The 11,342-nt window shown below is 31.9% G+C and overlaps 1 protein-coding gene across 3 annotated transcripts in view; it reads right to left on the reverse strand.

Annotated features, from left to right (window-relative positions):
* Nucleotides 1-11,281, reverse strand: part of LOC124360602 (bromodomain-containing protein 3-like) — a 129,526-nt gene extending 118,245 nt beyond the window's left edge. For all 3 annotated transcript variants that reach the window (XM_046814350.1, XM_046814349.1, XM_046814348.1), the window contains exon 1: nucleotides 10,986-11,281. The gene's annotated coding sequence lies outside the window, so the exon portion shown is untranslated. The remainder of the gene's footprint in view (nucleotides 1-10,985) is intronic.
* Between the last annotated feature and the right edge of the window lie 61 nt (nucleotides 11,282-11,342).

The following is an 11,342-nucleotide window of genomic DNA, read 5'->3' on the forward strand; positions in this document are numbered from 1 at the left end:
CTACCTTTCTTAAATATATGTCAATAACATACTAGAGCTTTTCAAATTCAAAAATGTACTGATTTATCCTTTTGTTAATTAATCTTTAATCAATAGAATATCAGGTTATGGATACTACAGGATAACAAATATTGGACATTACAGTTACGTAGCAGGATTGTCTACATTATGAAAATGTCTACTGATACCGTAGGCAATAAATAACAGTGAACATACCTAAAGCTTAGAGGCATTTTAATAAAATTATTTGTATAGTATAGTTTATATTATTATAATTATAATAAAACTATAAAAAATGAATGTTGAAAACGTAAATGAAGTTATTTTTATATTAATTTTGATATGTTTTGCACTGCAACTAATTTTCATAGCTCCAAAACATGATTTGGCTGTTGAGAGGCAAAGATAAAAATGAAAGATTTAGTTTATGAGAAAGCAAGAAAACTATAATTTAATTCAAAAAAGGGTTAAAACCAGACATAATCTGGCAGACTAGCCTACAGAACCAAATATCTCTACAGAATGAAAGTGGATACAGTTATCTGGCGAGAACTTATTTTTGCATTTCCTTAAAGTTGTGTGGAATTGTTCCTCAGAAAACAACAACAAGAATTTAAATCTATTTTATTTGTATCTATCTGGTGTTCTAAAAATAATATATATATATATATATATATATATATATATATATATATACATTTGATCTAAAATAGTATTGATAATATTTAATCCTTCAAATGTTACGTAATATGATAGCATTAGTAAATCCCATAATATTGCAGTGTTGGCAGTTAAGACGACAGCCTAATTCACGTTTTGTAACTTCTAGAGTTAATGTGATGTGATTAGGTATCTTTACTTCTTTGGCTAAATTTCTCAATAAAACCAAAATATTGATAGGTTTTGGTCATGCTCAACAATTGTATCAATTTTATTTCATTTAATATCGAATTATATTACAAAGTTCATGTTTTATTTACATTTGAGGTGAAGACAGGTGTCAGAAAGACGAATTAAACTAAAAATAAGAATACATAATGAAGTAATCATAGTAATGTTATGTCTTTATCTATTATTTGGTATTCCTTCATATAAATATGTACGTTATCATAGATAGTAAAAAGCTTGAAGAAAGTGCTTAAATTGAGATATGATCTCGAAGAATGTTTTTTCTTACTTTAATATACCAAATTCTGCAGATGGCCAGCATCATTTCCGTTTGGTACTTTCAGTATCCGTACCAGATCATACAACCACATAGCGCACAAGGAAGTAAAAAAATCCCTTGAGTTAGTACGCTACCTAAATTCAAACTCAGATCACATAAGCGCTCATAAAAGTTTAATTGAACTTTGTCTCTATTTATCTACGTACATGCGTACCTACTTATATCATGTATTAACAAATAAGTTAAGTTATTAGATATGGACACAGGATTACATTGCTTCATTTGATATTTTTGAAATAATTCTTTTAGGTCATTTTGTCTTTCCAATACATTTAATCGTGTGAAATGTTATTAAAAAGTGCACTTTTGTAATATATTTTAACAGTACACAAAACTTTGAAGTTGATATATTCCTTAAACCAAATATTAGGTAGAGAAATAAAATTACATTATTTGTTTAATTTATGGAAATAATTCGTCTGACACTGATTTCCTCTCAAATGTAATTAATAACATCCGCTTTGTAATATATTTCAATATTAAGACAATTTAAGTTGGTGTAGTAATTGTTGAGATAAGATAGTTTATATTTTTATCTTATTATTTAAGTACAGTTGATCATTTTAATTTAGTATTTTATTCACTTGTAGTGGCCCAATACATAACTACAACCTCTAAATGAGAAATTTGTACACAATCTAAATATAAGCTTACTTAATCATATAGTAAATGATGATTATGGGTTGTTATTGATTAAATTCTCCACAATAAGAGATTTTCTTCTTTTTTTGAAGTTTTTAAGTCTTTCCTCATCTAGGGTAGGGCAACTGGATACAGTTTTTTGTATCAATATCACAAACAATATTGATTAATTACACCTACTGATATAATACATCGAAACAGATCAATAAACTTAAGAAATTTTTAAATTATAAACCCATATTTTCAAATTGTTAACATAATATATTTGATTTAAACGTCGAAAGTGATGTGAAAAAAATCCCGCCATTTTTTGACAACAGTTTATGGAATATTCACAAAGTGGTGAAATATGAAGTCAACGCTTTACAAATTAATATATTTCAACACAATACATCCTTGAAAAGGCTGTATTATAGTAAGCAGCCATCACCACAATCGAATCAGGGAACTGAATTATCAATTAGGAATACCTAAACTATCGAATACAAAAACAGGTTACTTTGGGATTATACCGACCACACCCAGACATGAATCGTTATTTGACATTTTGCTTCTACTGATTACTAGATTAGCGTAGAACAATATTTCGTCAATATAAAAACAGGAATTGTCTTATCGCAACCCCTCCCCATCCTCAGACAGAGGTCAAAGTCGAGCGGTCTAGTAGATAACGTGATTGCAGAGTCTCGCCGCCCGTTCAGCTGGTGCGTCGCTTTGTTGTACTTCCGTGTTTTAGCTCTACATTTCTCCAAACAAAAAACTTCAATAAAACAAACATTACCAAACTAAAACTAAACTCATTATTGAAAAAACACTCAAAACTTGTTTTTATTCTTGATCACACTCCGCCACCCAAAATGCGAGTGCCTCCGGCCATCAGCGCGGGCTTCGGCAGCACCAAAGGTCGACGAAAGAAAAACATCCCTCGAGATAGTACCTATCAGTAAAATATCAAATTCTAGAGGGGCTGATCAGAAATATAAATTGAATTGTAATCGAAAGGCAATTATGTACCGTGTAAATCATGTGATGCCGCGCGGCCTGCCGTAATCGGGATTCTCGAGAAAGATAAGATAACAGCGACAACAATACCGATCACAATACCTGGAAATGCTTGTAAGTTTGTAATTTTGTAATTAAAGAGTTGTTTTTTCATTCTATCATGTTTGTTTCTATATAAATTTATATTTTCGTGTTCTTCATACTGGTGTGGTCGGTATAATCCCAAAATACCCAAAAACATTCTAAAATAGTTAGACTATTCAAAATTAATTATTGCCAGTTCTGGTTAATGTATTGAATAACAATATTGTTCTGAATTAATTCAAACAAAGTAAATTCATTAGGTTGATATTTTTGTAATGGCCACAAGTGCAATTGCAATGTACACGTGTTATTTATGTTATGAGCTGTCAGACATGTTTATCCTCCAAAATAGTAAAAAGTAACTAAATATAACACTATTTGTTACTTTTTAAATACACATCGCATAATAGATTTCATTTATCATTAAGTTATTTTTTTTAGATATAGAAACAGCTGAACTACACTGTAATTTGAAATAGGTACCTATAATGTAATTCGGTTAAGAATTTTGGTTTCGGTTTAGATAATCATGAATATCAATGATTCAAGTGTGGCGGCAGCTCATTAGACCGCAGCTTTTATGAAAAAGGATGTGGTAATTTAAAGAATTTGTCAAAATGGGGGACAATAAAATAATAAAGTGCATGTCACAGATGTTGGGAGTTGGTGCCATTTTATGGCGTCCGCAAAATAGAAACGTAGGTTAAAATAATTATATTTCATTTAAATATGAATAATAGTTGACTTTAGAAAACAAAACAAAATAGTTTTTTTCTTTAAAGGACACATTTTAACTCGTAATAGCTGCTCAAATAATTAAGTTTACATATTCAAATTAAACAAGAGAGCATGCATGCACTATATGTATTTAACGGCAGAAAAACGCAAATTAAGATATAATACTTCATTTTTGGACTTTTTCTAACTGGTTAAAAGGTAACTGAACTGTCGCCAATGTTATATTACAGTAAAATGTTTGATCAGTGTTTAATTTTGTAAAACTCTAATTTTATTGGATATGCCTCAGGTATGTTGTTCATGCAGTATAATCTATGGATTGAGTAAAGGATCATGCTACTGGTTGGTAACCATTGAGTTTTGCAGTTATTAATTTAGTTTTGAGTTTGATCATGTTTTCTCAAGTGAAATCAATAGACCATTAGTTAAATCAGATGGTTCTAGTGACAATTTAAGTGAAGATGGGTGGTTCAATAAACTCAAAAATTTCTATATAAGAGGTGAGGAAAGCTTGGACTATAAAGATATTATATCAGATGTTGATTTGGGGATGGATATTGATGAAATAATGGGAGAGGGGATTGTTGATAGGAAAATATCTGACTTCACTTGAATGTAGAATGTTGAATGTCAAAATACCTAGATTGTTTCTTTCATATAGTACTAACTGAAACAATCAATTATAAAAACCCAAAAATGATTGGCAGATGTCAGAAGGAAAAAGGTATGATGACAAATAATGGAAACCTGTGTCCCAGGATGAACTAAAGGATTACTTTGCACTATACATGCTAATGAGTGCAGATAAGAAAGCCCTCTGCTCAAATATATTAGAGCACAAGGAAAATAGTACAAAAAGAACTTTCTCAGAAGTAATGATTATATTAGGTTTAGACCAATTTCATGATACATACATTTCTCAGATGATTTTTCACAAATCCCAATAAAATAAAACCTGTGTTGTCTTATCTGAAAACAAAATTTATTTTCACATACAATATGAACAGAAAGGTTTCCATTGACGAAGTATTGCATATTTAAAAGCTAGATTCGACTATATTCAATTTAAACCCAAAAAAGCTCGCTAGATTTGTAGTAAAAATATACAATATATGTGAAGTATTGTGGAGGCTTCAAAATATATACAGGTGAAGACAAAACACCTGGTGTGTCAGCCAGCGAGGCTATCAGTTCTCTGAACCAATTTTTAATAAGGTTCACAACATCTAGACAACTAGTACACTTCCCCAAGTGTTTGTAAAAAGTTGTTGCCTCAGGAAGCTCATGTTATTGAAACTATACAAAATACAGAAACAGCAAAATATGCCTCAGGACTTTTCAATTCTCAACTGGAATCAAGTGAGACTATTCGTACAGGCCACAATGGAATCTTAGGTTTAAAAAATGACAAAACATAAACCCGTGCATGTTCTATCACCTGTCCATAAAGACATAGAAATAGCAGTTGCTACACAAATTGTCAGAAAGGGAGAAGTTACTGATGTGTCACTTACTACAGTAGAGTCCCGCTAATCCGAACACGTGTAATCCGAACAGGTCCAGGAGGAATTATTTATAACGATAATGAACAGTTATAGGAACTAATTACTTAAAAAATGAAAATGGGTGCATCATTTCGTACATAAACAAAGAAAACTTTAATTAAATAGACATACAGTATTTTATTAAGACAAATTGTGTACGGTACAGTACATAAATAATGAAGTTAAATACAGTACCAAATTGAAACTTATAGGTTAAGTAAGAGTTAAATTACTGTATTAAGAAGTGAAATCAAACAAAAATTGGACGTACAGTACTGATATTATTATTGAGTACAATATTAATTGTTAAACTACATAAGTTCAGTTATTGTCTTCTGTCGCATTGAAGAGAGTTTATTGGATGACTTACATTGCTTAACAATAGAACTCTCACACAAAATACGGTAAATGTGCTTGGTATTCGTAAACACGTTTATTTGTCAAGAAATACAATGCAACAGTCAGAAAACATGTTTTAATAAACAATGTTGATAATTCTATAACAAAATAGACCCATTCTCAAGTTTAAAACCGTATTTTTCTGTAATTCTGGCTAATCCGAACAATCACATAATCCGAATAGGGCTCGGTCCCAATTAGGTCGGATTAACGGGACTCTACTGTACAATAATGAAATGCTTCTTTCTTATAATGAGAAAGATCATAGGCTTACAAAAATACCGGATTTTTCCTTCTGAGAATTAACTACTTTGAATGCGACTGTAATAGAGCTGATCCGTCTGTACAAGCAGGCACACCATATTCTCTGACGCAATAGCCACTGAGTCATTGTGCCGAGTTTTGTTGTGGTGAGAGGTTAGGTTATGTCTACAAGTTGTGCTTTTTGTTTTTGAGTATTAAAATTACATAGCGATTTTTGTGATGGCTGATAAATTTGAGCAAAACGTGATAATAACTGGTGATGAAAGTTGGTTTTATGATTATAATCTAGAAACCAAACACTGTTTTGCTTGAATTTATCAGCCATCACAAAATCGCTACGTAATGATAATACACAGCAACAAAGCATGTATTATAGACATAACCTAACCATTCACAAAAAGAAAAATCCCAATGACTCAGTAGCTATTGCGGCAGAGACTATTGCCGTGCTGGTTTGTACAGTTGCATCCAAAATGGCTAGTCCAGTCCAGGAACTTTCTGATACCACCTCGTACTTAAATTGTTTTAACAGGATTGCTGGTTATTTGACTATTTGACTGCAAAACTAAAATTTGTTTACAAATGTTACATTTTACAAGAATCTATATAAGTAAAATAAAAAATAATTACCTATAGATTATAAAAATAACATTTTTAATGTAAAGAGTTAAGAGTTTCTACAACAATAAAATAGATAAAACTGATAAAAATATTTTTTTATAGGGCCTAGTGGTTAAAAAAGTATCAATTTCCAAATTTGAAAAAAATGTACAATAAAATATTTTTAAATAAAACTAAATCTTAAATATACTGCAGATTCTTGATACATAAATTAAATTCTAGCCTGTTTCATTAGCTAAAAAATGGTATGCCTAGCTAAGTTAACCAAATCACAATCAAATAGAATTTTTTGTGACGATTTTACCGAAACCTTTGCAGTTTTTGCCTGTTCACATCAGTCATGTTTTACAAAAATCTATGTAAAATCTAAAATAACAAAGATCAATAAAATTTCCCACGTAAAGAATTGAAGTTTTTATCAAACTAGGATACTGAATATCATAACTTAAATTATCAAAAACCGTTTCATACTAAAAGTATTTCTTGCTTACCAAAATTTACTAAAACAATTAATTTTTGTTGATACGCTATTCTGGAAATAAAAAATGGTTACATGTACTTCAGATTCTTATAATTGACGTTATATTATAACCTGTTTCGTTAGCTATAAAAACAAAAGCTCAGTCAACCAAATAATACCAAAATTGACTTTTTTTAAAGAGTTTTGTTAAACCCATGCATATTTTGCATGTTTAACACATTCAATGCAGGTGACGAGCATGCTCGTCATGCGAAAATGGCGCGCCGGGCGGTAGACGAGCTCATATTGCCTCAGTGTGAGCTAAGCAGTTGCCCGGTAAGGCTGTTCACTCATAACGAGGTGTGCCTGTTTCGGTGAGTCAGTTAGTGTGATTCGTCACCGGTTCACCATTTTTGTTTGTTGTGTATGCTTTGCAATATTGTGTGAGTGGATTATAATGTCTGTTAACTGTGTAAGTGTATGTACTCATAATGGAGGAAGACAATAATGTTATTGACGATAATTTTTCATCTGATGAAGACAATGAGTCGAGTTCAAACTGTTCTAGGGACGGTGAAGGCGGCGTCCCCCACCCCCAGTGGGCCACCCCGTCCCAATACGTGTGATTAATGTACTATCTACGTGTAATTGATGTACTATCTACGTGTCATTCATGTACTATATACGTGTAATTTGCCGAAACCTAGTGCGCTGTGAGCACATACAACACGGGGACCGGCACCCGGTGCGGATGACGAGCAGACTTGGCACAGACATGACGTCACCCATTCCGGCCAACGAAGCTTCCGGGATACCTTGGACAACCTTTTCGGCTATCCTGACTCCGTTTTGGGTAAGTAAAACACAAAAAGAATTCCCGCATTTTCTGTCGCTGGTAATTTTGTCATCCACAGTGAATGTGTTAATTGGATTTCTATAAGGAGGTTTTTTTTCCCCTTGGGGCAGCCTACTGCTATGCACTTAGGTGCAGGAATATTAAGTTGTAAATTGGTTAAATGAGGTTGGCTTGGATGAATATTATGGATAAGCAGGGTATTTACTTTACCCACATTACCTAAAATGATTAAAAATCTCTTTTAATAATTTATTATAGGCTAGCAGTAGCTTAACTAGAACTTGGCTGCAATACAATAGCGACAACACTTTAATCATCGATAATACCTAATTATCAATATTCATGAATAAAAAATCCTTGATATAACTCAAAGTATTTTATAGGCATTTCAAATTTTAGTATAAAAAGCAATGTTAATGTGAATAAAAACAATCTAGGCTATGTGTATTTTTTAAATATAGCAAACTAAACATAGTAACATTTTCTCACTTTTTACTATTTTGAAAGATAAACGTATTTGGCACAAATAAGACATATAACTTACATAACCATTGTTCTTGTTACCATTACAGGTGGGCAATATTAGTGTCAGTAACAGGTACTTAAGTAATAAGCTTTTATCAGGGTACTGTCATTTCAGTAACAGTTGGGCTGAGGGATTTGGTGTTATTAAGGCAATTTTCTGGTTTTAGGTTACTCGCCACTGCTACAACTAACGGACAAAGTCATTTTGTACAAGCAATTATACTAAGAATGTAAATATTACACTAAGGAGTGTTATTATGTGATATAAGTAGGTTTAGATCAGGTTATCATAAATATATTTACTAGTAGAACCAAAGGCAAACCTAACCTTTATAAGCACTCATGTGATCTGAGCTTGAATTGGGTACTATCTTAAGGGATGTTTTTCTTGTTTTGTCAGAAGAATGGGATAATGGTATTTTCTGATGGCTAGAGACATTTCTGATCAGTATTTTCCTAACCTCAAATCACGTCCTAGATAGTACAATGTGATCTGACATTGACGAAGTTGGACGATCTAGAACGTGATCTGAGGTCTGGAAAATACCAACCAGAAATGCCCCTGGCCATCGGCGTGGGCTTCGTTAGCGCCTTCGATGCCACCCCGCACTTCTGGCGAAATAAGTAAAACATCCTTCAATATAGTATCCAAATTCAAGCTAAGATTACGTGAGCGCTTGTAAAGATTATCTTTAACTTTTTATATTTGTAATATGTACGTATGTATAGCCTACTAATAACAAATATTAGACAAGGACTGAGTAGTACCCAATAATTATGTTGTAGCCTATAGTGAAAATTTGAATTAACCCGTTTATAATTTTATTATTTTATCAGTCTATGTTACATTATCAGTCAGTGTTAGTTAAGTTTTTTATACAGTAGCCTACTAACATGTTTCCACAGTTATAACACAATCAGGTTACTGGAACGTTTAATATCTCAACATGTCATTTTTATAACAGTTTATTGATAAGCAACAGTATTTCCCATCTCTAGCGGCCATTACTCAAATCTGACAGGATTTAAAGTGTTCTAAAGATGATTCGATAATATCAAACATTCGAGTGTTGGATGCTTATCATATTCCGGCCTGGAACTTTCATCTCTAATTTCACAGCAATTTTCAGGCTCTCATAAACAAAGTAAGCATATTCCATAAACATTAATAACATAGCCTAGTTGAGGGAGTGTTAATATTAAGACATTGTGAATGGATAAGTTGGTAATATTTTTAGATCTTACAGACATTCCTTTATAATACCTTCTAGAATTTTGGGCTGCAGTATTGTAAGCGGCCAAAACTACAATCGAATAAGGGAACAACATTATCAAATAAATACTTAAACTAGACTATTTAATAAAAATCATTGTAATTAGGCTAGACTATACTATTTAATTATTTCCACATTTTAAGGTATTGGATAATAGCCTAGGCTATTGCTAAAAATTAATTAAAAAATAGTAAAATAATATGTGGATACTTTAGTGATAGCCTAGCTATAAATAGGCTGCAGTGGTGATGGAACATGTGAAATTTGTGTTTCAAGCTGTCATACAAGTTCTTTCAAAATAATAGAATTTAGTAAACATTACACTGCATTGTTTGTTGCATGTAATGAATACACATAGGCTCAATAGCTTTTTTTATTCATCATTAAAATAGACCTATTACTTTTAAGATATAAAAACAAACCGAACAACACTGTGATTAGAAACAACTGTAACTTACATATTTTCGTTCATTAATTTAGTTTAAAAGTAGGCTAGCTCAGATATCATAGGCTAAATATTCATTAGCCTATTTGATTATGGTAGTGGCCACTTATTATAATGCAACTGAATTTTGATCTGCAAACTGATTTATAGGTATTTTCTACCAAGCCTATCACGAGGGATGTTTTTTGTTTGTTACCTGGATTTAATATCAGCCTGTTCAATTAGGACTACTAGGCTAGTAGCTACCATTTTGGGTTTTTATTTCATTATTAGGACTTTCTGCACCTTAATTGTTTTCTTTTCAGTTTATAAAAATGTTCCTTTTTAAGATAACAACAAATAATGTGAAGTGAGTAAACTACATAATTCCAGGATGTATAATGGTAGGCCTATTATTTCTCACCTTAAACCAATTATGAAAAAAGACTTAAAACAAATTGTAGGTAACATAACCTAATATCTTGTACTAGAATTAGACTTAAGTTTGTGTACTTGAAACAACTCTTTTTAATTTAAATAATAATAAACTGAACAAAAGAAAACTTTAAAGAGAAGCAAAATGATTAATAGGACTAGGTTTTATGAGTGTATGGGCATAGGTGATGTAATCTTTATAGAGGATCCTACAGTCCTCATTTGTTTGTAAACAAACTGTCCCTATGTGGGAATCAAATAAATGTCATATATTATATGAGTGAAAAAGAGATTTTTCCATGAAAACATGTAATAAAAGAACATTTTGGCGCTTAGTTAATCAACATGGCGGGTCCCCAGCTCGGGGAAGAAGCCAATAGGGTAAACTTGACTTCATAAACATGAGACGTTTTGTAAACATTTATATTTTACATCGTCAAAATATTTGTTAAACACTAAAAAATCTCTTGATACAGTGCAACGACCTACCTTATAACAGCAGAAGGATCTGCAACACTTATAAAGACAACACTACGCCTCTTAGAAGCTTTCCCTTGGTGTTACGGCTGTCTTCCCTGGGACTGGGGAACCCACTCACGATAAATCCTCATTTTATTTAGCTATGTTCACAAACATTTTATTTATAAGTTTAATGCCAAACACAACTAATCGTTGAATGTTGTTCATAAAATTTCGATGTCGTATGATTTTCTATGCCCATGATGAATTCGGATATAGAATTTAACAACCGAACAATCACGAACACAGTAATGGCTACACCAGCTACTCCACCAACTGGCTGTTTGAGTTGTGAAAAATCCTTTGAAATTTGCTGCTATCTGATTG

Source organism: Homalodisca vitripennis, chromosome 4 (genome assembly GCF_021130785.1).
Source record: "Homalodisca vitripennis isolate AUS2020 chromosome 4, UT_GWSS_2.1, whole genome shotgun sequence".
In the NCBI taxonomy this organism is placed as follows: domain Eukaryota; kingdom Metazoa; phylum Arthropoda; class Insecta; order Hemiptera; family Cicadellidae; genus Homalodisca; species Homalodisca vitripennis.